At 44.0% G+C, this 24,882-nt stretch overlaps 1 protein-coding gene and 1 long non-coding RNA gene across 16 annotated transcripts in view; one reads left to right on the forward strand and one right to left on the reverse strand.

The window, feature by feature from the left end:
• Nucleotides 1-12,762: 12,762 nt before the first annotated feature.
• On the reverse strand, nucleotides 12,763-23,768 carry LOC134483985 (uncharacterized). 2 transcript variants are annotated; one of them, XR_010061239.1, is made up of 3 exons: nucleotides 23,638-23,768; nucleotides 18,514-18,931; nucleotides 12,763-16,248 (listed from the first exon to the last, which is right to left on the reverse strand). It is a non-coding gene; the product is annotated as an uncharacterized LOC134483985 (long non-coding RNA). The 2 variants fall into 2 exon arrangements; XR_010061238.1 differs by lacking the exon at nucleotides 12,763-16,248 and having other exon boundaries at nucleotides 18,165-18,931.
• Smarca2 (SWI/SNF related, matrix associated, actin dependent regulator of chromatin, subfamily a, member 2) overlaps nucleotides 21,761-24,882 on the forward strand; it is a 167,632-nt gene continuing 164,510 nt past the window's right edge. For 3 of the 14 annotated variants that reach the window (XM_063268536.1, XM_063268547.1, XM_063268552.1), the window contains exon 1: nucleotides 21,761-21,969. The gene's annotated coding sequence lies outside the window, so the exon portion shown is untranslated. 14 annotated transcript variants of the gene reach the window in all.

Below are 24,882 nucleotides of genomic sequence, written 5' to 3' on the forward strand. Positions count from 1 at the left end.
TGTTACAGATCATGGTATAGAACCTAAGCCAGAAAATATTTGAGAGAGTCAGTCACAGTAGGTCTATAATCAGGAAGGAAGGAACACATAAATTCTGGAGCTCAGGCCCCTTTCCTCTTTTATTCATTCTAGAATTTCACCCATGGAGCGATCTATACTCAAGGTGAATCACCCTACTTCTACTAACTAGATTAAGAAAATCCTTCAAAGATGTGCCCACAGGCCAACAATATTTAGATATCCCTCATTGAGACTTCCTTCCCAGAATTGTAGATTGTGTCACATTGACCCTTAAAACAAATCATCATCACTCCTAGAATCACTCCTATCTAAGTTTGCACACTTAGGATAAATACATTCTTTCCTATCAACATCTCTCCAAATGGTTCCCATCTCCCTGTTATGTATGATTTCTTTAGTGGGGATGGGATGCTCTCGTAGGTGTTGTATATGTCAGTGTAGGTACATATACTTGTATAGTATGCATATGAGTGTGGATGCAGAAGGCAAAAAAGGATCTTCCTCAATCCCTTTCCACCATACTTTTTTTTTTTTTGGTTCTTTTTTTTTCCGGAGCTGGGGACCGAACCCAGGGCCTTGCGCTTCCTAGGTAAGCGCTCTACCACTGAGCTAAATCCCCAGCCCCCACCATACTTTTTGAGACCTGATGTCTCCCTTGGAGCTCACCAACTACCTAGACAAGCTGACCAATAAGCTCGAGGGATCCACATGTTTTGACTTCTGTAGCACTGAGATTAAGCCTGGATTTTATGTGGGTATTGGAAATCCAAACTCAGGTCCTCAATCTTGCAAAGCAAGCACTTTGCCTACTAAGCCATCTCCCCAACCTCCCATATCCTTTTATCTTCAAAAGACATTTTTTTTCATAAAATTCTCTTCTACTATACAGGTTCTAAGGATTGAATTCAGCTCATCAGACTTGTCATCAAGAACTTTTAACTTTTCAAAGGCCCTCTGGTACCTTTTTAATGATTTCCACTGACAACCACCTACTTAACCTCAGGACCATATCTTGTCCCTCAGTGCGTCCTCAAAGCTCAACATGAAGGGCATGCTCAATACATACTTATTAATGATAATGATGAGGCTCACTTTTAGCACAGCTGTGCTGCCTTCTGTGACAAGCAGGAAGCAATATGGGACCATCAGATAGGAAAGTCATTGCATATCTATGTAAATTCAGTCAAAAATCCACATCCATATATATATATATATATATATATATATATATATATATATATCTTGAATGGGACAGACATAATCAACAGAAACAAGGGGAAAAAAGAAAAGGAGAAAGGGAAGGAGGGAGAGGAAAAGCAAGGGAGAAGGGAGGGAAAGAATGGGAAGAAAAAAGAACAGTGGAAGAGAAGACAAGAAGCGAGACTCGTCTTACATTTTCTCACACTGTATTTCACTGTATTACAGGAGAGGTAACTGTGAAGCATTCTAGAGCTGTACAATCTGCCACATGACATTTTTGGTCTCAGCTGCAAACAGTAAAAGGTTCTAAAATATGACCCCAGGCTTTGTCAGTGCTCTGTAGTGTTTCAGAAAAGCATGACGACCGGAAGGCTTGGCTTCCAATCGGTATTGCCCTGGAATATGGCTGTATTTCTACAAATGACTTCTTGCTCAATCACAGCCAAGGTCTTCAACTTTTCTATGCTTTGTTTTCTCCTGCTCTGGAAAAAGGATGACTGTCCTTGGCATCTTAGAACATAACCAACAAACAGCTCTTCCTCTCAAAATCTCCAGCTCGCGGCATATGTGTTTCTGTTTGTTTTTCGAGAGCCTTGGCTGACCTGGAACTCACTAGGCAAAACGGCCTGACTTCAAACTCACAGAGATCTTCCTACCTCTGCCTTCCTAGTGCCTGAACTAAAGGTGTGTACCACCACAGCGGCTTGTAGCATCTGTTGATTTCTGTGATGGAAATATTCTAACTGATTTCAGACTACATCGGGCTCACAAAAATCCCTGGGAATCTAGCAGGTGGCTTCCACGGGTGCCTTGCTGACAGGGTTGCTATGAAGATGAAATGAATTCATGCATGCTAAGCACTTAGAACTTGCTCTGGCATACCATGAGCTTGGGTGAGGAATATTAGCTATTTTGGGCTTACCATTCCTAGTTTGCCCTCTTCTATGGAAATGGAGGATCAAAATAGTCCATTGCAAAAAAAGGAGTTGCCTTGAATTCAGTGGATGCCAGCCTCTTCTTAATCACATGCTTCACGTTCACGACTGCCAAGCGGCCCCATTGACTTACTTGGTTTCCTTTTCTTTTCCTTAATTCATCTTTTTGGAGCATTCTAAGAATCAGAACACTGGCTTAAAGCCACATATCAGGAAAGAAAAGGGTTTATGAAGAAAAAAATATGGATAATCCCAAATGAATAATTTTTTTCCTGAATAATCATTTTAAGAAAGGCTTAAATGCTAACTCAGCTGGCATGGAAGTTTCTTTGGGTATGATAACTTATTGCCCATTTTGAGAGGGAATATGAATTGTATTCCACCTAGCCTTATTTCAAAATAATTTTACTCCCTGATATTTTTCCCGACACAGAATAAATAAGAATTTTTATTAAAAAAGGATCCTCAAATATATTACTGTGAGCAATGTGACTTTCTGCCTTTTGATTCCTGTGGGCATTTCCATGACTCTACCAATAAAATATCTTCTTCCTCATCTCCTTTACTGGCTGTTGCATCGGAACTAATAGTTATGCAATAAATATTTGCTACCTGCAGAAAACATGGCAGTTTTTGATCTTTAAGTCTAAGCTTGGCTACCTGACAGCTCCATTTATCAGCTGGGAACCCCAGTCTCAGTCATTTTTCTGCAGAATCTACCCACCCTCTCTTGCTCCCCAGTTTGTGCACCCTTCCTCCTACACCTCCCCAGGTCCTTCCGTGCTTCTCTCCTTTTGATTTTGTGATTTTTTTTTTCATCTCTTCTCAGCCACTGCCGGAGTTGTCCCTGTCCCCCTGTTCCTATGACATAATTTGTTACTTCTCTCCTGGATACCACACTCTGCCGTCATCCTCGGATGTCAGGGAAAGGTCAGATTATGAACTTTACTGTTGACGAAATGCAGGAGGCAGTGAGAAGTCAGGCCTGCCATCACAAGAAAGCCTTTGCTCAAATTCTCTACATTTGGGGAAAATAGAAAGGTCCCCCCATGTTTTGCCACCCACCCCTTAGCCAGGAACCTGGTGACCTTCTGACTAGGTGAATCTGACTGTCCTAGAAAGTATAAAGAGAACCACACAGTGTCTATGTGAATAGCTTGTTGCTGTTAGCATGATTCCTTCATGTTTTGGGTTTTGTTTGTTTGTTTGTTTTTTGCATGTCGTAGCATGTGACAGAATGTCTTAACCTTTGATGGCTGAATTCTATTTGTATTGCCTACACATACCACATCTTATTTACTCATTGATCCACCAGTATACAGACAACAAGACTTCTCTACCTTTTGGCTATTGTGGTAATGCTGCAAAGGACACGTGTATACAGAGCTCTGCCCTAGCCTCATTTTAAGTACTTTGGGTATATATCCAGAAGTGGATTGGAGGATCGTATGGTAAATTTAGTTTTAACTCTTTGGTAATTTTAGCTTTTGCTTTTATTGATTTGTAAGAATACACACACCTGTGCTCGTGTGTGTGTGTGTGTGTGTGTGTGTGTGTGTGTGTGTGTGTGTACACGCAAGTGTGCCCATGTGTGCATTGCATGAAGGTAAAAGAATAATTCACAGAATTTAGCTCTCCTTTTCTTCAATTTGGGTTTCAGGGATCGAACAAACATTGAACTCAGGTCGTTAGGCTTGGAAAAAAGAGCCATTACTTACTAAACCATCTCTCAAGTTTTTTATTTCTAATGTTTAAAGAACTGTCATAATATTTCCCACAATAGCAGTGGCATTTTACATTCCCATCAACAGGGCACAAGGGCTTTTGATAGAATTTCTCTTGAGGTAAAGTGACACATACTAGGATTTCTAATTTCTCCACATCTTCACCAGCATAGATTTGCTTCCTTCCTTCCTCCCTTCCTCCCTCCCTCCCTTCCTCCCTTCCTTCCCTCCCTCCTTCCTTCCTTCCTTCCCTTTCTTCCTTCCCTTTCTTCCTTCCTTCCTTTTTCTTTTTCCTTTCTTTCTATCCTTCCTTCTTTTTCCCTTTCTCTCTCTTTTTTCCTCTCTCTCTCTCTCTCTCTCCCTCTCTCTCTCTCTCTCTTTCTCTCTCCCTTTCATAGAATGCAGTTGTCCTAGTTTGCTTTTCCACCACTATGATAAACAAAAACAACTTGGGGAAGAGAAGGACTGATTTGGCTTATACTAAAGAGTGTAAGTCAATTGCTGAGGGAAGTCTGGGCAGGAATTCAAGGTAAGAACAAACCTGAAGTAGAAAATGAAAGAGAAGCCATGGAGGAATGTTGCTTGCCTACTTGCTTCCTGGGATTTACTCAGTTTGCCTTTTTATGTTATACAACCCAGGACCACCCAGTACCATCTACAGTGATTTGTGACCTTCCACATCAATTAACAATCAAGAAAATGCCTCAGACTTTCAGATAAGCCAATCTGATAGGGACGTTTCTTCACTTGAGGTTTTCCTCACATGACCTTGATTTATTTCAAGTTGACCCAAAGTAGCCACCACGTCACCCTGATGGGAATGGTATAATAATACTCGTTATTGTTAGTACCAGTGATGTCTGCATGTTTTTAAACAAAAATCTAGGATATCAAATTTCTACCACATACCAACTCAATTCCATCTTCATAATTTCAACGTGAAATATGGATTAGTATAACCTCATGCCATAACAAGATAACTAAATATGTAAATGTAAAATAAATTACACGTAAATGTGTACAGACACAAATATAAGAGCAGAGTAACCACGATGGTTAGGGTGGCTGGGGGGGCAATGGAAAGCCCTGAACTAAGAAGGTGTAAGAGAAGAAGTTGCCATTAGAGGCTTGTAGACTGTTGCGAAGGAAGATATTGAGGAAATTACATCTTGATTCCTTTTGTTCAGGGAGCTATCAATAGTATGTCCTGCATTTAAAATCTTTCAAAGCTAAGAGAGGAGGTGGGAAAGAATGACTTCTGCCTGAAAAATACCATCTAGTGCTCAAAGAAGCCTGGACTTCACCTTCAGCACACTAAAGATTCGCTTGATGCTCCTGAAGGAACATGGCAGATGTGTAAGCCAGAATCTGACTGAAGTCAGACTCCCACTGAACTGGATGCAGGTATTGGAAACAGAACAGTAATACAATAATCTACTGTGGAGGCTTCCCACATGGAAAAATCCTCACGGAATCCTCAGGACCACAAGCAAGGCCCAATTAGCATTGGAAATCATGATCACACTGGGGCATGACACATGCAGTAAGAAAGGTTGGAAAGGAAACAAATTAATAATCATGGTAAAAGGTGGGGCTGCTGGAATTACTTTCCCATTGGTCAGATTTTTTTCTGTAACGTGGTCTTGGATTGTCAGTATAAAAATATTGTCCAAATGCTAAAAATTAATGACAGAAAGGAGGTGTGTGAAGAAGATATTGACTTTAGATAAAATGGTAGACTTTAGGCATGGTAAAATGAAAGCACAGCTCTGGAACTATTACCCACACTGTCAAAGACGAACTTTTAAAGAGGAGTAAAGCTTTTACAGACTGTGTTGTGAGCCCTGGAATTTGAAATTAAAATCATGGTATCATGTATGTTATCACTACAGAAATATGGGACAATTATGTGTGAATCTAATTAAATAAATATAAGATTTATAAGGGAAGTTATAAAACTTGGAAAGAAATTAAGAACTAAACAAAGAAACTGTTCTCAGATAGGAAAAATCTTTCTTTTTGAATTGATCTATAAATTTAATGTAATTCCAATTAGGATCCAATTAAATTATTTTATAGGTGATGAGAGAGATATATTAAAGTTTACATGGAGAGGGAAAAGGCACAAAATAGCCAAAAAAAAAGAAAGAAAAAAAGAAAATAGAAAAAAGAAAGACCTTGAAGACTCACTGCAAAACTACAGTAATGAAAACAGTGTGGTATATAGAAACCAAAAAGTAGAGATATAAAATAACAGACAACAACAACAGCAAAAACAGAAGAAAGGCCAGAATGTACTTACATAAATATAATCAACTGGTCTTTGATAAAAAGAGCAAAGGAAGCATATTGAATTTTTTTTTTAAGTATTTTGGAGCTAGGCAGGGGAATGGCTTAGCTAATAAAGTGTTTGCTTTGCAAGCTGAGGTTGATGCCTAACACTCATGTAAAAAGGTAGAACCCGTCACAGATGGCATGTACCCTCAGCCCTGGAGAGGCATTGACAAGAGGATTTCTAGGGCTGTAGTAACCAAGAAATCAATCCACAACCTCCAGGTCTCAGTGAAAGACTCCCTCAAAAAGAAACAAGATCAACAACTCCAGAAGAACACCTAAGACTGACCTCTGACCTCTGACCTGACTTTCACACAAGGGCACACACATACACACAGTGTTTTCATTAAATCATGCTAGCCTAATTGGATACTAACATGAAAGAAGGAAGAAAGGACAGAATGATATGAGAGAGGGAGGGAGGGAGAGACAGTGAGGGCTCTAAATATAAAAGCATTTACTTTCTTCACAAAAAAATTACTCAAAATGTATTACAGACCTAAATGCAAACACAAAACCATAAAACTCCTATAAGACAACATGACCTTTTAGAGGCACCATGAAAGGCACAGTCCATGAAGGAAGTAATTGGTGAGCTAGATTTCATTAAAATTAAAAATTCCACATCTAGAACAGAACAATATCCAGAGAAGGAAAAAAAATGGCCACTCAGGGCACACCTGATGAAGAGCTAGTACTTAAGCTGGAGAGTTCACTCTCTCAGGCCTGAGTTTTGTCACTGAAACCCACATAGTAAAAGGAGAGAACCAACTTCCACAAGTTGTCCACTAACCTTCACACACACACACACACACACACACACACACACACACTTTAGTCCTAGCACGCAGGAGGATCAATGCGAGTTCAGCTTGATGTGTATAGAGAGCTCTAGGTCATCCAGAGACACATAGTGAGATTCTGCCTTACAAAACCAGAAAAATATACAAAGGAAAACGTGTAGTCAGGCATGGTGGCTCTTGCCTATGATCCCATTATCAGACTGAAGCAGGAACTCCGAGCAAAAGCCAGTGTGGGCTACATGGTAAGTTGAGGCCAGCCTGGATTACAGGATGATATCCTTTCTCAAAAGAAAAACAAACAGTGAACAAAAAGGAATAACCTATATCCTTCTATTATTTATTGCTATAATGAAATACCCAAGGGAGTCATATAATACAGTAGATAAGCTACTGATCATAAGATCTACATTTTAATAAGCTGTTTTGATAGTAAATATCAATTTCCAACTTAGAAATATCTAGAACCACCTAGGAAATGAACCTCTGGACATGCCTGTGGGGGATGATCTTGATTAAGTTAGTCCATGTGGAAAGACCTAGTTCACCATGGGTGGCACCATTCCCTAGGCTAGGATCCTATACTGTGTAAAAGAGAAAGTAAACTGGGCACATTCATCACTCTCTCCTTCCTTAATGTGGATGTAATGTCATGAACCAGCTTCCTGTTTTGCCACTATGTTTTCCCTGCCTGTTGTCTCCTGCCTATGTGTCTCCTGCTATGAAGGATGGTTTCTCTCTAGAACCCCAAGCAAAGCTGCCTTTGTTGAAGTACTTTATCATAGCAGTAAGAAAGTAGTTAAGACACATGTCCTAAAAGCAACATAATTAGCTGAAGGTTAAAAAAAAAGTCTTTGTGTATACCTATTTGATCCAAAAAGTATTTTTACACTCATTCTGAATTGTGAGATATATTGAGGATGAAGTTAAAGGAATGAAGGAGCGAAGGGAGGGAAAAAGAAGGAAGGGAGGGAGGGGAGAAAGAAAGAAGAGGAGGAAGGAAAGAAGGAAGAGAGGGAAGGAAGGGAGGGAAGGAGGGAGGGAGGGAGGGAGAGAGAGAGAGAGAGAGAGAGAGAGAGAGAGAGAGAGAGAGAGAGAGAGAGAGAGAGAACACCACAGGGGATTGCATTTAGGAAAGCACTGTTTCAGGAAACTGCTCTTTAGTTACCAGGGCTCTCAGAGGTAAATCTCATTTCTCAATTCAGTTCTGTAAAGCTAATGGAGACTGACCATCTTGGTCTGTGCTTCCCAGGCTCCTGGATCAGTTGCAGTCAGTCCTTATCAAGCTAGTGAGAGTTATTTACAAGCCAGTGACAGGACTAAAGGTGGGCAGGGAGAAGGGAGAAGGCACTGGGAACCACTTGCTCTCACTCACATGTGGAATCAAAAAGCAAGCAAACAACCCTAACTCATTGAAGTTGAGAATAGAACAATTATTAAATTATTAATTCTTCTTTCTTTTTTCTTTTTCTCCTCACTGCCTCTCTCTTTCTCTTAGGGAAACAATGTGGGTGAGTAGAAAATGTACTGATAGGGGCTGAGGAGACCATGTTATCTTGGTGGATAGCTATGGGCAACCCATTCACCCTCACACTCTAGTATAGTGTGCTTGTTTCAGTTATGAAAGTAGAAGTCCTAAGATTGGCATGTACTTCTTAAACCAGTGACTACTGTAAGAAGTTATAGTGTTACTGCTTACAGTAAGATCCTAATACAAGCTCTGTGATATCCTGGATATTCACAATACTAAGTTGTTTGGAAGCATAAATATTCATTTACCTGGATCATTAAATTATACATGGTTAGAAGGAGAACACCTCTCCCCCAGGCTCTGGTTTTTGAATGCTTGGTCTCTAGTGGGAGGCACCATTTGGGGGAGATTACAGAACCTTGAGGAAGTGGGGTCTTGCTAGATGAGGTATGTCACTAGGGGAGAGCCTTGAAGGTTTATATATCCACTTCAGCTCATCTCTCACTCTGTTCTCTCTGTTCTGTGCTTTTAATTAAAGATGCAATCCTTGTTTCCTGTAGCCACCTGCTGCTATGCCCTCCCCGCCCCCACCGCCACCATTACGGACTCTCTCCCCTCTGAATCCATAAGCTCAAATAAACTGCCACAACAAGATATTCAAGTTTCAAATGAAAAAATGTGCTTGGCAGAGGACACATTAGTAAAATACTGACAGAATATAAAGAGTGACTTTATATTCAGACATATCTTGAAACTTTAAGTCCTGGGCAGATGTTCTTTTATCTTACCAGAGAGTCCAACCTCTCCATACAGTTATGGAAAGTCTTTTTACCCAACGGTCCCAGATAACCTTTATCATAAGATTTCAACACACATGGCAAAGTTTCTGGTGGGATCGGTAAATGGATATGCACATATCCACACAAAATGTGATCATTTTCTTTATGTCCAACAGCTTCTGAACTCAGTGTCTGTTCAGTCGAGTTTTTCTGAAAGGAAGATAAAAGTTTCCTACCCAGTGCAAAATCCAGATGCTTTGAAACCTACTCCAGACATCTCTTCTAGTTTTCTACTCATCACTCTTCAGTTAAGAAACAGTACTGAAAGCTAATATGAAGCCATATTGTTATGCCATGTGTTTTTGTGAGGAGTGGAGAAAGCCCCGAGTTAGTGTGTGTTGCTGCCAGGGGTATGACCACGATGACCTCAGAAGAGCTGTGGGGATAACGGTAAAGACTTTTTCCCAGGGTAAGGCTCAGAGAGATGACAAAGACTCCCTCTGGTCCCAGAGTCCCCTGTTGATAATGTTGATAGTGGGTGGAAAGAAGAAAAGGCACCATATCTTCTTCCCTGTGGCTGTTTACAGTCTGAAGACTGCTCCCCTACAGAGTCCATTCCCAGGAGAGTAGCTAAACCTGCCTCCTTACTCCAGCTGTAGACCATAAACACTGGCTCTTTGTTTATCTGTCTGTCGAGCTGTATGCAATAGCCCCGTGTCTCTGTTCAGTTGTACATAACAAGCACACTGAGCTTCTGAAATGCTGTGGTTTCTCCACCAGAGAACCCAGCCCAGCCAGCCCCAGCTTTTCAGTGTGTCTGTCTTTTCTTCATTCCCTCACTGCCCCAGTCAAGTCTGCCCCAGAAGCCATATTGGACAAAGCAGTATTTTTGTCCTACCTGTGAATAAATTCTACTCGCCGACTCCCCCTCGCCCACAAAAAAAAAAAACCCCTCAGATTGCTTATCTCACAGATTTTATGCAGTTGTCTAAGGGAATTTTAGTAATTATTATTGTGTTTACATATTGCTGGCTTATTTTTTAATTGGATACATAAAATGCACAGTTTTGTAAAAGTCATGTGGAGGATTTCTTTCTTTTTTTTTTTTTTTTTTAGATTAAATTCTTACATTTATTTTATGTTTAAGAGTTAACAATTTCCTGGTCAAAACATACATTTTTTTAAGTCTTTTAAAATTGTTTCCAATTTCTGGTGCAGATACTTTAACAAAGTGGAATCTCCATGATCAGACATCAACACATGTCCATCTTTTGCCCATATTTGGTGATACATAGGCACATTCAAGGAAAATTAGAAATTCACTTTATAGACCAGGAAAAGAGTTGAGTTACTCTTTTTTTTTTAATTTAGAGAATACTTTATTAGTTTTTGTAATCAAACCCACGTAGATAAGACCTTACATATTTAATACAGTGTGTTACCCCTGTACAAATGGAAAAAACTTAAGTTCAACATTTCTAGATCAATATGGCTGTTAATTTCTGTTCAGTGCCAACTCAACACAGTAAACGGGGATACTTTTTCCCAAAGTTGACAGCACAGCTAAAGTTTCAAAAAGTTCAAATTATATATCTGTATATATATTTATATTTATATAAAAAGACCAATAATAGCAGTGTGTTATGCATCAACAGCAGCAACAGCTTTTCCAGGTTCTGCAGTCATCTGAACAAAACTGTAGAGACATCCAGCACACTCCATTAAAAAAAATAAAAATAAAAAAACAAAACCCGAGAAAACAACACAGTTCTGTTACCCTTGTGGTACCTGGCACCATTTTTTTTTTAAATTAGCTTCTCAATCATCATCTGGAAAGAAAACATTCTGAGCAACATCATTAAAAACAGCTCTGATAAAGCACGGTCACTACTACGTATCATAAAGCAGGTACAAGCTATTTTACATCCACAGAGGTATGATACAGTACTGTCCTACATCTATAATACTAGAGGATACAATTTAAAAGGCATTATTTGAGACTTGATTCTACTTTTCCAGCAGAGGGCCCAAAGGATGGTGTGACACAGCTTTGTAAAGAAACATACTCTAGACAGGATTTCCTTTCACTAGTGGCACAGTTCTAAGGATTCATTCTCTCCATGAATGTCAGCTGAAACCGTTATTAAAAAAATGAAATATCCCTAGAACAAAACCGTATAACCACCGGATTCATATGAAGATGACCTAGTGGAGACAAGCTGGACCTCACCTTACCAACAAGCTATCAAATCTGTTATGTTTAAACAGTGAGACCTCCAAGGAAGGAGATGCCAAGTAGTGCTTCAAAGCTTCGGACCACAATCAAACACAGCATCCTTTTCAACAGAAGCAGAAGCTCATCTGAATATGCTCACGGATGCTGACATCAACATTTAATCATCTCCTCACTCATCCAGGAAGAAGGGGAGATCAGTTACTACTGTACTTTATTGTGTTCAACCAAATCACCATGTTACAAAAATAGCAAGCTGCCATAATAAAAAATAAGGCTCCTCTATCCAGCACCAGATAGCATCATTTTACTTTCATGCCTAGAAATTGCACACTTGTATATAAACCAACCGAAGATGAGGATTGAGAGTTCATCTTGGTGGATTTTTCCTTTGATGAATATGAAGTGTCCTTCCTTATCTTTTTTGATGACTTTTAATTGAAAATTGATTTTATTTGATATTAGAATGGCTACTCCAGCTTGCTTCTTCAGACCATTTGCTTGGAAAGTTGTTTTCCAGCCTTTCACTCTGAGGTAGTGTCTGTCTTTGTCTCTGAGGTGTGTTTCCTGTAGGCAGCAGAATGCAGGGTCCTCATTGCGTATCCAGTTTGTTAATCTATGTCTTTTTATTGGGGAGTTGAGGCCATTGATGTTGAGAGATATTAAGGAATAGTGATTATTGCTTCCTGTTATATTCATATTTGGATGTGAGGTTATGTTTGTGTGCTTTTCTTCTCTTTGTTTTGTTGCCAAGATGATTAGTTTCTTGCTTCTTCTAGGGTATAGCTTGCCTCCTTATGTTGGGCTTTACCCTTTATTATCCTTTATAGTGCTGGATTTGTAGAAAGATATTGTGTAAATTTGGTTTTGTCATGGAATATCTTGGTTTCTCCATCTATGTTAATTGAGAGTTTTGCAGGATACAGTAACCTGGGCTGGCATTTGTGTTCTCTTAGGGTCTGTATGACATCTGTCCAGGATCTTCTGGCCTTCATAGTTTCTGGCGAAAAGTCCGGTGTGATTCTGATAGGTCTGCCTTTATATGTTACTTGACCTTTTTCCCTTACTGCTTTTAATATTCTTTCTTTATTTTGTGCGTTTGGTGTTTTGACTATTATGTGACGGGAGGTGTTTCTTTTCTGGTCCAATCTATTTGGAGTTCTGTAGGCTTCTTGTATGCCTATGGGTATCTCTTTTTTTAGGTTAGGGAAGTTTTCTTCTATGATTTTGTTGAAGATATTTACTGGTCCTTTGAGCTGGGAGTCTTCACTCTCTTCTATACCTATTATCCTTAGGTTTGATCTTCTCATTGAGTCCTGGATTTCCTGTATGTTTTGGACCAGTAGCTTTTTCTGCTTTACATTATCTTTGACAGTTGAGTCAATGATTTCTATGGAACCTTCTGCTCCCGAGATTCTCTCTTCCATCTCTTGCATTCTGTTGGTGAACCTTGTATCTACAGCTCCTTGTCTTTTCTTTTGATTTTCTATGTCCAGGGTTGTTTCCATGTGTTCTTTCTTGATTGCTTCTATTTCCATTTTTAATTCCTTCAACTGTTTGATTGTGTTTTCCTGGAATTCTTTCAGGGATTTTTGCGATTCCTCTCTGTAGGCTTCTACTTGTTCTCTAAGGGAGTTCTTTATGTCTTTCTTGAAGTCCTCCAGCATCATGATCAAATATGATTTTGATACTAGATCTTGCTTTTCTGGTGTGTTTGGATATTCCGTGTTTGCTTTGGTGGGAGAATTGGGCTCCGATGATGCCATGTAGTCTTGGTTTCTGTTGCTTGGGTTCCTGTGCTTGCCTCTCGTCATCAGATTATCTCTAGTGTTACTTTGTTCTGCTATTTCTGACCGTGGCTAGACTGTCCTATAAGCCTGTGTGTCAGGAGTGCTGCAGACCTGTTTTCCTGTTCTCTTTCAGCCAGTTATGGGGACAGAGTGTTCTGCTTTCGGGCATGTAGTTTTTCCTCTCTACAGGTCTTCAGCTGTTCCTGTGGGCCTGTGTCTTGAGTTCACCAGGCAGCTTTCTTGCAGGGGAAAAGTTGGGCCTACCTGTGGTTCCAAGGCTCAAGTTTGCTCGTGGGGTACTGCCTAAGTCCTCTCCGCGATGGCAGCAACCGGGAAGATCTGCACCGCTCTTTCCGGGAGCCTCCGTGCACCAGGGTTCCAGATGGCGTTTGGTGTTTTCCTCTGGCGTCTGGATGTGCACAGAGTGCAGTCTCTTCTGGTTTCCCAGGCGTGTCGGCCTCTCTGAAGATTCAGCTCTCCCTCCCACGGGATTTGGGTGCAGAGAACTGTTTATCCAGTCTGTTTCCTTCAGGTTCCGGCGGTGTCTCAGGTGCAGGGGTCCTGCCGCTCCTGGGCCCTCCCCTACGGGAACCCAGAGGCCTTATACAGTTGCCTCTTGGGCCAGGGATGTGGGCATGGGTGGGCAGTGTTGGTGGTCTCCTCCGCTCTGCAGCCTCAGGAGTGCCCACCTGATCAGGCGGTGAGGTCTCTCTCCCACGGGGTTTGGGAGCAGAGAGCTGCTGCGGGCTGGGATCCGCGGGTGTAGGATTTATTTCTTATCATAAAATTATCATGGGTCATTTAGACTGCTTAGGCTTCTTAGAAATTCTTACCACCTTCTTGAGGGAAGAGCTCCTTGAAAGTATAATGAAGCCTATGCATTCATTGAAGAAAATGGATATTAAGTTCCTATGCATGTGTGCATGCACATGTTCATACACACACACACACACACACACACACACACACACACACACACACAGAGTTTTAATTGAATTAACCTACAGTGGGAGAAGAATACCCCAACTAGAAACCATATGCTAGGGGGTAAAAAAGCAAAAGCAAAAAACCCCGAAACACCCACTATTTGGAATGGGTTATCCTCTTTTGAGTTGTTGGCCAATGGCGTCCCATGCACCCACAAGCAATACAGGCTATTTCCATTATGCTTGGTTACCCTCCAGAACTTGACAATAAGAGCCTACTGTTGAAGATACCACATACTCAAATCATACAAAATGGAATAATCACCCTGAAGGTAAAACAAAGACTGGTTTGACCAGCTATACCCACTGTTGGAGCAATCATAGCACACATGAGAGTAAGTAACCAGGTTCTGATAGGAATAAGGTCCCTTCCATGAGTAGAACCTGTGGCCAGATAAGTTATAGGTCCTAGGGGAGAATTGAATACTAATATTATGCTAAATGGACACAATAGACCTATTTCTATACCCACAGATCAGTTTGTCTCCCAACCCTCATCAGAGAAACTTCTTGGAGACCTTCAATTGGTCAACATGCAGACTAAGAGACTATGGCATGCTTAGCCTAAATGAAACATCTCTTTAATATCTCCCCTGTCAAAGATTCTGGAAGGAGCAAAAGATTGTAAAAATTTTAGGTGGTTGATCACATCAAGGAAACAGTAGTTTTCAGACACAGTGGGACAGCTGGACTTACAGCAATTGTGGCAGCTTACACAAGACCCTTGGTAAGCTTAAGCCAGACAAATCCCCATATAGAGAGGATGAGCTGAGGTGGGCACCAAATTATCACCTCCAGTTGAGGAGTCACTGGCATTTGATAGCTGTTATGAGAGAGTCAGGTGTTTTGAATGCTGTGATCCCTGGTAGATTAAACACACTCTAAGGCAGGCCCCACTACCAAGAGAAGTTGGGAAGCACAGTGGGTATAGCTGGTCAAACCAGTCTTTGTTATACCTTCAGGGCGATTATTCCATTTTGTATGATTTGAGTATGTGGTATCTTCAGCAGTAGGCTCTTATTGTGAAGTTCTGGAGGGAAAGCAAAAAGAAAGGAATGAATCTCAAAGCAGGGAGAGGAGGATAGAGGGAGTGGGTATGGAGGAGTTGGGGAAGAGACTGAATACTATCAAAATACATTGTAAAAAAAACTCTCAGAGAGTTACTGAAGTATTATTAAAATTAAAATCTGTTGCTATAAAATTATAAAAGTGCTGTCTTTTACCCCTCACTAGGTCTGGCACCATAGTTCTCCAAGATATCTGTTAGATATCTTCATCTCAGTCAGCAAAGCCTCTCACCCGCTCTGCTCCATCCCATATCACACTGCCGACGGCTTCTCTCTGAGCCTGGCAACAATCTCTCTACCCATGTAGTTCCCAAGGCAGGCTGCCACCATGCCAGACACACACATCCCAATTCCATGGCAGCCCACTGTCTCCAGTCACCACAAACTCTCTTGAATTCAATTAAATCACCACATGAAAGAATACACAACACAACAACCTCTGATCCAATTGATAAGATATAATTGCCCACCTAGACATACAAAGCCCTGTACACATCCATCCCTTAAGAATATTCATAACGACCTGTAAACGTGCAGAGAGGAACCTTAACATCAGCCTCCATGTTCTTCTCTTCCTCTCTCTAAAACTTTTCTCCTGCCCATCCTTCCTTCTCGTCCAATGACAGGCCTCGTTCTATCTTGTCCCTGCCTTCACCTGTATGACATCATCCTACAAAAATCCATGCTAGCATGGTCACATAATTTGGAACAGTAAGTGTTCGAGAGAAGATTCGTATTCTACCCCCACCAGTGTTCCAGCATGGATCCAGAACCTGTACTGAGGACAAACAGTCGCTTGCCCATGAGAACACACATTGCTTGAGTCTGGAGAGCTTCCGAGGTGAGTTAAAAATTCTGACTGCATCACTTAGTCAGCTCTGAGTTGTTTGATCCCGTTTCCCTTGGACCTAAAGAGAAAGTAAGATAAAGTACAACATGTACGTTTCATTATTAAACTCCAGTTCGGTATTAATAATATATCAAGTGTATTATGGAACACAAAGCAGAAAAGATGAAGGAGTGAGATGAAGATGAGAAGAAAATCCTTAATTACCTTGCTAATTATGATTACATCATATTATCAATAATGAATGCCTCAATATGAACTGAATGTGTTAAGTCAGAATTCATCACGAGTGATAGTTAATATCAATCTATATCTCAAGCAGTCTTGGGTAATTGTAGATATTTTTGACCTATTTCTTGTGAGATCTAATTAGGTCCTCATTGTTTTACTTCTCGCCATGGCTGGCAATGAATTCTTCGGGGCGAAAGTAGCAATTTAGAGCCTGGTTTTCACCTGTGCTTGCCTTATTGCCACCTCCGTTTCTGATTTCTTTTCAGAAAGCTTTTTAAGTCAGTTGCTTCGTAGAGAAGAGGGCTGATTGGCTAAAATTAGAGACAGGAATATCATCTGTGAATTCGTTTAAGGTAGACCTTGTAAACCCGAGACACTATGAATGCTTGAAGAGCTGTCAATGCCAATGAGGGGACTGAAGGGTGCCAGCACCATGCCTGCCTGTGACAATCCTGCTCTCAAGGTTCTTCAGCTCTTCTGCATGGCCAAAGACTAGTTTACCTCAGAGACATGTAAAGACTGCAGTCTGCGAGTATATTAAACATAATACTCTTTTACTTTGGAGGGGTTTGTAGCAGCAGAAATATTTTAAGATCATGAAGCAGAAACAAAGTTTGTAGTATTCCCCTATTACAATCAGTTGCCTTGCTTTCTCCAATTTGGAGAATACAGTTGAAGAACATGGCTTAGCCCTCTGATAGTATGGATGTGAAAGTGAGGAGAGTGCCGCGTCTCTCAACTGACTAAAGGGAAGAAAGGACATACGTGAAGACATCGGACCCACTTCTGGCCTATGGTTTAAAGGAGAAATGAACAAAACATGCTGTCGAAACCAGCTGATTGCATTATTGCATTAGCCTATCCAACTGCGCTTCTGCACCGCCGTTCCTTCGGCTGGTTCAAACACAGACAGAACTTGTCAGTGCTCTTTACACACACACACACACACACACACACACACACACACACACACACACACACAAAATGCAGCTTCGTATCTTTCCAGCTTCCATATAAAACAGGCTTAAAAAAACAAACAGACAAGGGCTTTAAAGTCTTTCCTGCTTGAAAAATATCAAAGATTGTGAACATTGCATGACTTCGTTCATAGCAATTACTAGTGGTGAAGACCTGCTGAATTCTCAATGATGGGTAAGTTTATTACTTATTGCTCATCCTTTCTTTCAATGCAGTGATGGAGGTTGGATGATGTTGTTGTTTTGCTTTGTTTTTTTTTTTTTAATACACCGTGCTAAGCAACTAGCTAATTGCTGGGGTTTCCTCGATGAATTGAACTTACTCTATACCCTCCGGGCACTAGTGGAGGATATCAAATAATGGCATCAAAGTAATAAGTGCTCTAATGGAGGTGTACATCGGTGACTGTTGCTATGGGAGCAGAGTAGGACCTGCAGCTTTTCTGTCTACAAGGGCAGAAGGACCACTAGAAAGATGTTGGGTCACAGGTGAGTCTTAGAGGATCTGAAGTTAAGACCAGCCTGCATGTCAGAGAGGGAAATACGACCAATAGAGAGCCATAGGAACCTGTAGGTAGACCAGATCACCCATAGCGTTTGGGGAAACTCAACAATGCTGCTAGACATCTGTCCCTTCAGGGCCTTGAACGTTATGCTAAGAAGTTTGAAAGTTTATCCTAAGATGAGTTGGGGATAGATATAAACGTTAGAGAGTTATATGATCATAAAAAAAATTATAGTGGCATTTTAGAGATATGGAGAGACAAGATGGCTTTAAAATTGTTTATTAGGGGAGAAGAAGGAAAGACTAGTGTTCAGTTCTATAATCAGTTTTCTTGCTAATTCTAAACCCTTCAGTAAATTAAATGCCAGCGGATTCAATTTATCAAATTCCAGTGTCTCTTACTACACATGAAATACCCATTCCCTAATGGCCTTACCTGCCCTGGCCTGAAGCGAAATAATGTACCAGTTCACATCAATGCTTTGTAGGGACTATAAGCTTCCAAATTCTGTGCGTGTGATTTTTTTTCCACAAGGGTGTTGCAACCAGACACTGGTTTTTAAGCCCACTCTCTACTTTATAGAAGCACTCTCATCTGCCAAAGAAGACTTACATAACAAGCAAATGTGGCCGAGCAGACATGAAAAAGCAACTTCCACCTCTTGCTACCATGCTAGAAAGAGAAAAAGCGACTTCAGAGAACACATTATGACTCATCGAAGTCCCTAAAGCAGAGCTTCCTGGGACTACAGCATCCTGTGCAGCTTCCCCGAGTCCTTTTAGCCTCTAACCAGGTTGCTTTCCTGTGATTTTTTTGTACAAAACAAAAGAGCCTCTCATTTTCTTCCTCAGCATCATCAATTGTCACGTTTTGCTTCACCACAGAGATGAAGCTGGATACACTGCCCTCCGTTTTTCTTGTGGAGCAAATGCTGCAGCCTTTTATTTCTCATGAGTTTCAGAATCCTTTGATGAAATTCTTACTTGCTGCAGTGCAAGCTACAAACAAGACAATTCTTCAGAGGAGGGACCTGTAGGGAGAAGGTGAGGCATCCTTAGGTCAATGTGAGGTGAAAGGGAGCCAAGTATCTATATTTAATCTGTACTTCCAACCACAGATTGTGTTCTTTCATGCTCGTGGTTGTGCACGTACATGTATGGGTAGCAACCCCTCCAAGTACTGCATCAAATTTTCATGTAAGCTGGAGAGCACACACCCGTTTAACAAAGGGAAGGGTTTTCTCCTTCCTTTCTTTCTGACGAAATGCCAGAAGGAATGGCCAGTGGCTTCAGTGTCATAAAGATGAAGGTTTCTCTTTCTAAGAATTGCTATGGCAAGTGGAGGTGAAATTTTATTCACAAGGGAATAAAGGTAAAGCCATGCTGGTCATGGTGTGGCATACCTGTAGTCCCAGTGGTTAGGAGACAGGGGTAGTGGCTATAAATGCCAGGGCCCTTTGAGTCAGCAAGGGAGCAAGCCAGAGAGAGAGAGAGAGAGAGAGAGAGAGAGAAAGAGAGAGAGAGAGAGAGAGAGAGAGAGAGAGAGAGAGAGAGAGAGGAGCGTAGAAGGGAGGTAGGGAAAGAGAGAGAGACATAGCAAGACAGACACATATATAGAGGTAAATGGACAGGGAGAAATATAAACACACAAAGACAGTCACAGAGTCAGCCAGAGAAAGAGAGACAGAAAGAGACAGAGACACCGAGAGAGAGACAGAGAAATAGAGAGAAATAGACATACAGAGAAAGATGCAGAGATACACAAGTGTGTGCAGACGTGGACACACACACACACACACACACACACACACACACACACACGCACACGCAGTATGATATTATGAAATTGTTAGACCTGGGCTGTGAAGTTGACATGTGAAGGAAACAAATTCAAAACCTACTCCTTGTTAATGAATACTTATCTTTATAAGTATGTCATTAGGTTAAAGCCTTTTATTATACACAATTAGGTTTCTGGCTATATTTCTGTAAAGCTGAAACCTATTAGGCAGTTAGAAGCTAGTATTTAGATTATACATTTACTATACTATTAATTGGGTTTAACGTTTCTCAGAATATATTCCCAGTTACTGTTATACTGGCCTATCCTCTGGCAGAGAAACAGTTCTTACAACCTTCAGGGAGGCACACTATATTCTAGTCCCCTTTGTTGTTTTGTTTGGTTTAGAAGTTTGCCATGGGACACACCGAAAACATGGAAGCCAAATTTAACAAGCAAGTAACAGCACCTTGGAAAACTATTAAACTACAGGCTGTGTGAATGCTCTCCCTGCTTGTCCTGCTTCATGAAAATGGAGCATTGTAATGCTTTCCTCCCAGGCCTGGACCAGTGATGTAAACACTTCTTAATGAGCACATAGGAATCTGTCATCTGTTCCCATTGCTCCTTGTCATCAACATACCCAGTTCTAAGCTTGAGCATCCTCAGAATGGCACTTCAGACCCAGTTGCTCACACAGTCAATTCTGTAAAAGTATAAACCCTCTTAAAATAGGATTTTTTTTTACCCTAGGGTGGGAGGGATCCTCAACCAAATAGTCACAGTGCACTTTGAATGACTAATTTAAGCCATTACATTGCAAAATAAGGAATAAATCATACTTTTCATAACACGACCACATAGGAGCAGTTTTAATTTTAAGAGTCAAGCACCTACATTAATCTGAGTCTAATATAATAGGCCTCTGATTTAAAATCTCCTAACATTCTTTCACACTTCATAAAACTAAAAATAAAACTGCCTCACCAAATAGTGACCTAGGGTCCGGCAGGCGTACTGTATTTCAAGGAAAACTGAAACACTAGCTCTCAAAACCACTACGTGCAGGCAAATTGCAGTTTGTAGCCTTAATTGGTCTTAAATGTGGGGTGGAAGAGAGAGGAGACTTCGGTCTGCAGAGAATGAGATTTATTTCCCTTTTTAAATCAAAAGCAGATCCCATGGTTCAGCTGCCCCCTGACTCTCCCGCCCTACCCTCATAGGGTCGTTCCCTCCTCCCATATTTTTATGTATAATTTACTCGAAGATGACAGGTGAGGGGAGGTGAGAGTGCTTCGTGCCTTTCCGAAGTAAACAGAGGGGTTAGGCGGGTTTATTTGGGTTTATTTATTTACTAGGCGGCCGGCCTCTCAGCTGTTTCTCCTCTCTGGCATTTGGAAGCTTGCAGTCCTTTAGGGATGAGACAGATTTGGCAAGCTCGTTCTTTGTGCCGCCTTCCTTTTCTCTGGGGGTTGGGAAAGGGTGGGAAGAACGCAAATTTATGACAGCCTTGAGGGAAGAGGGAAGGGGGCGGGGGTCGAAAAAGTTTCAGCTGGTATGATAATGCCCATTTCTTTTTCCACGGCCAACACTGCCACAAACAGCTTTGGTGCCACCCGGAGTCCTGCCCCCGCCGTCCCCTCCCTTTCTCTCTGCAGGCTCGAGCTGGCAGGCGCAGGCACACTTAAATTCCAGCACGGTCTCCACATTCCCCCGAACTACTACGCTCTATTACTACTGCTGCCCTCCCCTTCGCTTCGGGGGTTCCCCCAGCCTCCCAGGAGACGCTCGGAAGGCTATGCTAGCCGAGGGGACTTGCGGCGCCCGAGTCCAGCAAGGCTGGGGACTGGTTGCTTGTCCTGCGCAGTTTCTCTGCTCCAGGCACAAACACGGCGGAAAGCCGGCGCCTCGCAGACACACACAGATCCACGCATACAGTAGAGCTGTCTAGTTCCACATTCTTGCACACCGCCCCCTGCTCCCCTCCTCCCCCCTCCCCCCCCCCGCGCGCTCCCGGAGTCGCTGAGCAGGGCGAGTGACAGGAGCGTCCCGCCAACCCGAGCCGGGCCGGGCAGGGAGGAGCGGCTCGCAGGGCCAACTGCGGCGCGTCTTCCGGCGCCCGTGGAGGCGGCGAGGGTGGGACGCGGGGCGGAGCCCGAGTTTAGGAAGAGGAGGGGACGGCTGTCATCAATGAAGTCATATTCATAATCTAGTCCTCGCTCCCTCTGTTTCTGTACTCTGGGTGACTCAGAGAGGGAAGATTCAGCCAGCACACTGCTCGCGAGCAAGGTAAATATAACTTACAACTCCTTTCTCTTCTCTCCCCGGCTCCGGCCTTTTCGTCAGCAGCCACCGCCGCTGCCGAACCCCTCCGGCACCGCGCCGCCTTCGCCCCGGATTATCCATCCTTATCCTAATCATTATTTATTGTGCATGCTCGAAGACCAAAACAAACAGGCGGGCCAACCGCTACAACAACAACAAAAAAAGCCCGCCTCTTCCCCGCGGGCCTCAGGTGGAATGCTCTAACCACAGCTCCGGGGTGGCGATAGAAGAAACAAAGTTTCAACCGAACCCCGTGGTTCTAATAATAACAGTAATAATTACTACTTCAGGAGGACAAGGAGAAGAAATCCCAACATGCTACAGCCTTGACCCTGGGCTGGTTGACAGCGATGCACTGCCAACTCAGGGTTGCAACACACTCTCGGCCAGGTTGCATTCCTCCAACCCCTAAAAAGCAGAGGTGGGGAGGACTGGTGGAAGGAGGTGAGGGGCTTGGGAACTTGGGGCGGGGAGGGGGACTGGAAACGCGACAGTTCACCCGGAGCCATCCTCCCCATTAGAGTTGGAAAGGAACAGGAAAGGAGGGTGAGGAGCCCGGGCTGGCGGCAGGGCGCCAACCAACGCGGCTGCTATTCGCCTCCCGGGGACTTGTTTAAAGGGCTCCGGCTGCAGGGACGAGTGCAGATCTTGGCAGTAGGAGTAGTCTGGACTGGCGCACTAAGCGGGTTGGTGCCTGCGGGCTCGGAGGTGTCACCTCCACTCCCCGGGTCCCCTAGGGCAGGGAACGGAATGTTGACTGGTGACAGACCTTTGGGTATAGGGGTTGCCCTGGGGGCTATGGCCTTGGCACCGCGGACCTTCTTGTCTGGTACCTAGAGGCAGTGCGGGCTGGGGTGTTGAAGTTCGCGGTGTCCAGCCCGGATCTCATTACTGAGGGTGGAAGGAAGCCCCAAGGAAAGAGGTCCGAGGTGGCCACTGGGCTCCGTTAGCCTCCCCTCCCCTCTCTTGGTTTGTTTTCTTTTGCTTGGTGTCTTTCCTTGGCCAGCACAGAGGAAGCTGCAGCCGCAGGGCGCCTGGGATAGTCTGGGTGTCAGGGGCGCACAGGGACCCGGGAGAGCCGCAGCGGCTGAGGTCTGGGGAGGCCATGATCCGGATAATCCTCTCTGCCTGACTGTCACAACAGGACCCGCACGCACTCGGGCAGTGGCCGTGGTGTTCGCTCGGGAAGGGGAAGGGCTGCAATGGAGAGGAAACGGGGGTGAAGGAGGGAGGCGGGGAGAGCCGGTGGGAGCCTCCTCCTAGCGATGACACTCACCCCTTCCTTCTTGTTCCCTGCTTTCGAGTTTGCTTTATTCCCATCCCAACATAGTTCACCCCTTCCCTTGCCTCCTCCTCCCTCATCGCTGGGCTGCCTCCCCTCCCGCTGGCGTTGCAAAACAGGGCCACGCCATCTGCATAGGTGTCGCGATGTACTTCCCCAAATCACCGGTCCAGCGCGCCAGCCCCTGGGCGCCCTCCAGCCACCAAGCGCACACCAGCACAGTGCCCCCGGTGCCCCGCACCAGGCCCCGCAGCCTGGACGCAGAGACACCGCGCCGGGCGGGGCGCAGCGGTGAGGACTCTAGGGGACACCCGCTCTCCGGCCCGGGCGCTCTCACGGGTTTCCGGTACCTGCAGGAGATCGCCGGGTGCGGGTGTCTGCGTTCACCCCCGCCGCCTGGATTACATTATTATTTTTATATCGGTTGCCATTCGCCGCGGATGGTGGTGAGCGCCGGGCTGGTAGGGCTGCCTGGGGGATGGGGGCGGAGGGAAGTTGGACACCAATCAACCCGGAAAAAAAAAAGTTTGGCAGGGCTGCAAGTCGGATGGAGGGGCTGGAGGGGGCGGCGGGCTGGCGTGAGTGTGCAGTGCGCTAGGGACCAGTGCGTGGCGAGCTGCGCGGGCTGCGTCTGTACCCCGAGCACTCTCGGGAGCTGGACGCAGACCCGACTGGGTCTGGCGGCGGGAGGCGGTGGCGGTGCGTGAGGCAGCGAGGGCGAGTGCGTGGCGCGCGCGAGCGGCGGAGAATCAGGAAGTCACCGCGGCGAAGCGCACAGACGTGTTTGATCGCCGTGACATGACGCGCGCGAGGGAGGAAGAGGAGGTGGCGGGGGCCGGGCCGCGGGCGCCGGCCTAAGCCTTGCTGTGCACACCGCTCCTTCGCAGCCTCGGGCGCCGCCAGTCCGAGCTCTGGCTGTTCAGCGTCGCCCAGGTAAGGAGCCGGCTCCTCCCGCTGCCGCCACCGCCCGCTGAGCTTTCTAGGTCTTTCTCTGCCGACCCCCTCCCATCTTTGGCTCGCCTTCCGTGCAAAGTCAGGCAGGCAATGGATTGCAGGGAAAACTTTCCAGCGGGAGGCACCGCGCGGGGGAGATGGAGGCCTTGCGGGTGGCTGGCGTTGTCAGTTCTTTCCGCTCCAGGTCCGGAGAGAGTGAGTCGCTGAGCCCCGCGGCTGTTGCACGTTCAAACTTCGGGCCTAAACGTGCTTCCAACTCTCGCAGGATTTACTCCACGAAGAAAATAAACACCCCAAGCGGTCCACTCTCTTGTTGGGCGTTGAGGTGTTTAAAGCGAAGGAGGAAGGTGTAGGAGGGAGAGAGCGAGGGCGCAGTGCAGAATCATTCCTCATTCAGTGTCTGCACCGAGTGTTATGTAATTTTAGTGGCACATGGGTGCGAAGCCCACACTGGGCTTCTCCCTCCTTTGTTTATATAACTTTTGGGGAGTTTTGCCAGGCTGTATCCCTTTTCCCCTCCTCCCCAGTGCAGTGGTGGTTGGTGCTTTTAAAAAAGCAGAGTGACCAGAGTTGGCACAGTTTTGTAGAGGTGTCATGATTGAGTCCTTTTTAGTCATCACCTTGACACGGATTCCTTTGTA

Source organism: Rattus norvegicus, chromosome 1 (genome assembly GCF_036323735.1).
Source record: "Rattus norvegicus strain BN/NHsdMcwi chromosome 1, GRCr8, whole genome shotgun sequence".
In the NCBI taxonomy this organism is placed as follows: Eukaryota; Metazoa; Chordata; class Mammalia; order Rodentia; family Muridae; genus Rattus; species Rattus norvegicus.